Here is a 6,453-nt window from a genome sequence, read left to right as displayed (position 1 = left end):
ATTTGCTCAAGAACCTCACAGTCTCTGTCTCTAAGTTCCATATCCACTTCCTCATTCTCTTGGGTGAAGACAGATGTGAAGTATTCGTTCAACACCCTACCAATGTCCTCTGGCACCACCCACAGATTTTCCCCCTTGGTCCCTAATGGGTCCTACTCTTTCCCTGGTTGTCCTCTTCCCATTGATATACTTACAGAATATCTTGGGATTTTCCCTACTTTTACCAGCCAGAGCTTTCTCATATCCCCTCTTTGCTCTCCTGAATGCTTTCTTAAGCTCCATCCTACACTTTCTGTATTCCACTAATGCTTCCATTGATTTGCTCTCCTTGTATTTGCTAAAAGCCTCTCTTTTCCTTCTCATCGTACCCTGAATGTTTCTGGTCATCCGTGGTTCTCTGGGCTTGTTGCTCCTACCTATTACCCTAGAGGGAACATGTTGGGCCTGTACCCTCCCCATTTCCTTTTTGAATGTCCCCCACTGCTCTTCTGTAGATTTCCCGACAAGTATCTCTTTCCAGTCTACCTTGGCCAGATCCTGCCTTATTTTACTAAAATTCACTCTCCCCCAATCCAAAACCTTTTTTTGCAACTTGTCTATTTCTTTCTCCATAACAAGATTAAATTGTACCATGTTGTGGTCGCTATCACCAAAATGCTTCCCCACCAACACATCAACCACATGTCCGGCTTCATTCCCCAGAATTAGGTCCAGCACTGCACCCTCCCTTGTTGGATCCTCTACATATTGAGCTAAAAAGTTCTCCTGTATACATTTTAAGAACTCCACTCCATCTAAGCCCTTAACAAAATGACTATCCCAATTAATGTTGGGAAAGTTGAAATCACCTAATATAATTACCCTATTATTTTTTACACACATATTTGCTCCTCAATTTCCCACTGACTATCTGGGGGTCTATAATAAACACCCAGCAATGTGGCTGTCCCTTTTTTATTCCTAAACACTACCCATAAAGCTTCATTTGATGCCCCCTCCAAGATATCATCTCTCCTTACTGCAGTAACTGATTCCTTAACTAATATTGCTCCTGAGCCCGAGGATCACGGCCCAGTCACTGACCTCCCGGGTGCGGAGAGCAGTCCAGGCCTGCTGGAGTTCTGAAAAAAAAGTCAACAGTGACATCACGGGAAATCTGTAAGGTGATTGGTTGGGTAACTAACAGCTGTTAGTGCCTGTAAATACCTTAAAAAAAGGGAAAGTTCTTTTTTGGGGGGAAAACCCCTCAAAACTTACCATATAAGTGATCAGGTTAGTACAACAAAAGTGTTTTTTTTTTAATTAGTGTAATTTATTGAGGACTTTAGATTGTAGTAGGTAGTGTTTGGAGTAGAGCAAGGCCCCGAGTGTAATCAGTATTTTTTAATTAAACAAAGTAATTAAGTAATCTAAAGGTAAGTCATGGTAGAAGAGCTCGCACCCGTGATATGCTCCACCTGCGCTATGTGGGAAATCAGGGAGGCTTCCAGTGTCCCTGACGACCATGTGTGCAGGAAGTGTATCCATCTGCAGCCACTGGCTACCCGCATTAAGGAGCTGGAGCTGCGGGTGGATTCACTGTGGAGCATCCGTGATGCTGAGGACGTCGTGGATAGCACGTTTAGCGAGGTGGTCACACCGCAGGCAAATGCTGCAAAAGCAGGAAGGGAATAGATGACCACCAGGCAGATTAGAGGAAGGCAGGCAGTGCAGGAGTCCCTTGTGGCCAATCCCCCTCTCCAGCAGATATACCGCTTGGATATTGTTGGGGGAGATGGCTCAGCGGAAAGCAGCAAGAGCCAGGTTCATGGCACCATGGGTGGCTCTGCTACACAGGAGGGGAGGAAGAAGAGTGAGAGAGCTATGGTGATAGGGGATTCTATCATAAGGGGTACAGATAGGCGTTTCTGTGACCACAAAGGTGACTCCAGGATGGTATGTTGCCTCCCTGGTGCGAGGGTCAAGGATGTCACAGAGCGGCTGCAGGACATTCTGAAGGGGGAGGGTGAACAGTCAGAGGTCGTGATACACATTGGTATCAACGACATTGGTAGAAAGAGGGATGAAGTCCTGCAACAAGAATTTAGGGATCTAGGTAGCAGATTAAAAAGCAGGACCTCTAATGTTGTAATCTCTGGATTACTCCTGGTGTCATGTGCTAGTGAGTATAGGAATAGGAGGATAGAGCAGATGAATGTGTGGCTGAAGAGATGGTGCAGGAGGGAGGGCTTTAGTTTCCTGGATCACTGGGTCTGTTTCTGGCAAAGGTGGGACCTGTACAAGTTGGACGGGTTGCGCGTGAACCAAAATGGGACCAACGTTCTTGCTGGGAGGTTTGCTAGTGCTGTTGGGGGGGGGGAGTTTAAACTAATTTGGCAGGGGGATGGGATACAGAGTGGAGGTACAGTATGGGGTGATGCACAGTCAAATATTGAAGAGAAACTGAGTCAGTCTGGAAGGCAGAGCAAATATAGACCTGTTAAGGCACAAGCGAATAATGCAAGGCTGGATTGCATCGATTTTAACGCAAGGAGTTTTACGAGTACGACATGAATTGAGGGCGTTAATTAGCACATGGCATTATGTTCTTATTGCTATCACAGAGACATGGTTGAGGGAGGGGTAGGACTGGCAGCTCAATATTCCAGGGTATAGAATCTTCAGGCGTGACGGGAGGGTGTAAAAGAGGAGGTGGCATTGCACTGTTAATCAAGGAGTCAATTACTGCAGTAAGGAGGGATGAAGGTTCCTCAAATGAGGCCATACGGGTAGAACTTAAAAACAAAAAGGGGGCAATGACTTGGCTGGGAGTGTACTACAGGCCTCCAAACAGTCAGGGAGAGATAGAGGAGCAGATATGTAGGCAAATCTCAGAGAGGTATAAAAATAATAGGGTAATAATAGTAGGGGATTTCAACTTCCCCAATATCAACTGGGATAGTCTTAGTGTAAAAGACTTAAAGAGGGCAAAATTCTTAAAGTGCACACAGGAGAGCTTTTTGAGCCAGTACGTAGAGAGTCCTACAAGAGAAGGGGCAGTACTGGACCTAATCCGAGGGAACGAAGTCGGACCAGTGGTAGAAGTGTCTGTAAAATCTAAGGTAGTTATGGAAAAGGACATAGAGGGACCGTAAATAAGAGTACTGAATTGGGGGGAGGCAGATTTCAATATGATAAAACAGGAACGCTGGAACTGCTCAGCAGGTCTGGCAGCATCTGTGGAGAGAGAAGCAGAGTTAACGTTTCAGGTCAGTGACCCTTCTTCAGAATTGCTGAGTATTTCCAGCATTTCTTGTTTTTATTTCAGATTTCCAGCATCCACAGTATTTTGCTTTTATGACAAAACGGCATCTGGCCAAAGTGAACTGGGAGCAGCTTCTTATAGGAAAGTCTACATCTACATTGATGTGTCAGTGGGGGAGCACTTTGGGACCAGTGACCATAACTCTATTAGCTTCAAGATAGTTATGGAAAAGGATAGGACTGGTCCTCAGGTTGAAGTCCTAAATTGGGGGAAGGCTAATTTCAATGGCATCAGACAGGAACTCTCAAAAGTTGAATGGGAGAGGCTGTTCACAGGTAAAGGGACGTCTGGCAAGTGGGAGGCTTTTAAAAGTGAGATAGGAAGAGTTCAGGGCCGGCATGTTCCTGTTAGATTGGTTGATGAGGGATATTGAGGGTCTGGTCAGGGCAAAGAAGGAGGCATATGTCAGGTATAAGCAGCTAGGATCGAGCGAGTCCCTCGAGGAGTATAGGGGATGTAGGAGTACACTTAAGAAGGAAATTAGGAAGGTGAAAAGGGGCCATGAGATTTCCCTGGCAGATAAGATAAAGGAGAATCCTAAAAGATTCTAGAAGTATATTAAGAGTAAAAGGGTCGCTAGGGAGAGAGTAGGTCCCCTTAAGGATCACTGTGGTAATCTATGTGTGGAGCCACGGGAAATGGGCGAGGTCTTAAATGAATACTTCTCGTCTGTATTTACCGTGGAGAAGGTCATGGAAGCTAATGAGTTCAAGGGAGGGAACACCGATATCCTGGAGCATATCAACAATACAAAGGAGGAGGTGTTGGAGGTTTTGAAGCGCATTAAGGTGGATAAATCCCCAGGACCTGACCAGGTGTATCCCAGGATGCTATGGGAAGCAAGGGAGGAGATTGCTGGGGCCCTGGCAGAGATTTTTGTATCATCGTTAGCCATGGGTGAGGTACTGGAAGACTGGAGGATAGATAATGTTGTGCCTTTCTTTAAGAAAGGCAGCAGGGATAAGCCAGGGAACTACAGGCCGGTGAGCCTTACATCAGTGGTGGGAAAGTTATTGGAAGGGATTCTGAGAGACATGATTTATATGCATTTGGAAAGGCAAGGTCTGATAAGGGATAGTCAGCATGGCTTTGTGGGAAATCATGTCTCACGAATTTGATTGAGTTTTTCGAGGAGGTGGCCAAGAGGATTGACGAGGGCAGGGCGATGGACGTTGTCTACATGGACTTTAGCAAGGCCTTTGACAAGGTCCCGCATGGTAGGCTGGTCCAGAAGGTTCGAACACATGGGATCCAGGGTGAGCTAGCTAATTGGATACAAAATTGGCTTGGTGATAGGAGGCAGAGGGTGGTAGTGGAGGGTTGTCTTTCAGATTGGAGGCCAGTGACCAGTGGTGTGCCGCAGGGATCGGTGCTGGGCCCTCTGTTGTTTGTCATATATATTAATGACTTGGATGTGAATTTAGGGGGCATGATTAGTAAGTTTGCAGATGACACCAAAATTGGTGGTATAGTGGACAGTGAAGAAGGTTGTCTAAGGTTACAACAAGATTTGGATCAACTGGGAAAGTGGGCAAGGGATTGGCAAATGGAATTTAACACAGACAAGTGTGAAGTGATGCATTTTGGGAAGTTAAACCAGGGCAGGACATATACAGTGAATGGCAGGGCCCTGGGGAGCGTTGTTGAGCAGAGAGACCTTGGGGTGCAAGTACATAGTTCCCGGAAAGTGGCAACACAGGTAGACAGGGTGGTGAAGAAGGCGTATGGCATGCTTGCCTTCATTGGCCGAGGCACTGAATACAAGAGTTGGGACGTCATGTTACAGTTGTACATAACGTTGGTTAAGCCGCATTTGGAGTACTGTGTGCAGTTCTGGTCGCCACACTACAGGAAAGATGTGATTAAGCTGGAGAGGGTGCAGAAAAGATTCACAAGGATGTTGCCTGGTTTGGAAGGTTTGAGTTATAAAGAGAGATTGGATAGGCTGGGTCTGTTTTCCCTGGAGCGAAGGAGGCTGAGAGGGGACATGATAGAGGCATATAAAATTATGAGAGGCATAGATAGGGTAGATAGCCAGAGTCTGTTTCCCATGGTAGGGGTGACTAAAACTAGAGGGCACAGATTTAAGGTGAGAGGGAGGAGGATTAAAGGGGATCAAAGGGGTAAATGTTTCACACAAAGAATAGTGGGTATCTGGAATGAGCTGCCTGAGGATGTGGTGGAGGCAGGAACAGTAGCGACATTTAAGAGGCATCTGGAATGAGCAAGGCATAGAGGGATATGGAATTAATGCAGGCAGGTGGGATTAGTATAGATAGGCATAATGATCGGCATGGACGCGGTGGGCCGAAGGGCCTGTTTCTATGCTGTACGACTCTATGACTCTATCAGACCAGTGGGAGTCATTTAGAAAGGAAATTGTGAGGGTTCAGGTCCAGCATGTTCCCGGAAAGGTGAAGAGTAGGAGCAAAAATTCCAGGGAACCCTGGATGTCAAGGGATATAGAGGATTGGATAAGGGAAAAAAAGGAGGTGTATGGCAGATTCAGAGTGCTGAAAACAGCGGAGGCCCGAGAGGAGTATAGAAAGTGTAGGGGAGTACTTAAAAAAGTAATTAGGAAAGCCAAGAGGGGGCATGAAAACTCACTGGCGGATAAGATAAAGGAAAATCCCAAGACGTTTTATAAGTATGTTAGGGGCAAGAGGATAACCAGGGAAAAAGTGGGGCCCATTAGGGATCTCTGGGGCAATCTGTGTGTGGAGCCGGAGGACATATGTGAGGTTTTGAACGATTACTTTTCATCTGTGTTCACTATGAAGAAGGACGATGTAGGTGTAGTGATCAGGGAGGGGGATTGTGATATACTTGAACATATTGGCATTGAAAAGGAGGAAGTATTAGCTGTTTTAGTGGGCTTAAAGGTGGATAAATCCCCAGGCCCCGATGAGATGTATCCCAGGCTGTTATGTGAGGCAAGGGAGGAGATAGCAGGGGCTCTGACACAAATTTTCAGATCCTCTCTGGCCACAGGAGAGGTACCAGAGGACTGGAGGACAGCGAATGTACCATTATTCAAGGAGGGTAGCAGGGATAAACCAGGTAATTACAGGCCAGTGAGTCTAACGTCAGTGGTTGGGAAATTATTGGAAAAAGTTCTGAGAGACAGGATTAATCTCCACTTGGAGAGG

Source organism: Heterodontus francisci, chromosome 9 (genome assembly GCF_036365525.1).
Source record: "Heterodontus francisci isolate sHetFra1 chromosome 9, sHetFra1.hap1, whole genome shotgun sequence".
NCBI lineage: Eukaryota > Metazoa > Chordata > Chondrichthyes > Heterodontiformes > Heterodontidae > Heterodontus > Heterodontus francisci.
The sequence above is the reverse complement of the archived record's forward strand: the minus strand, read 5'-3'. Positions refer to the sequence as shown.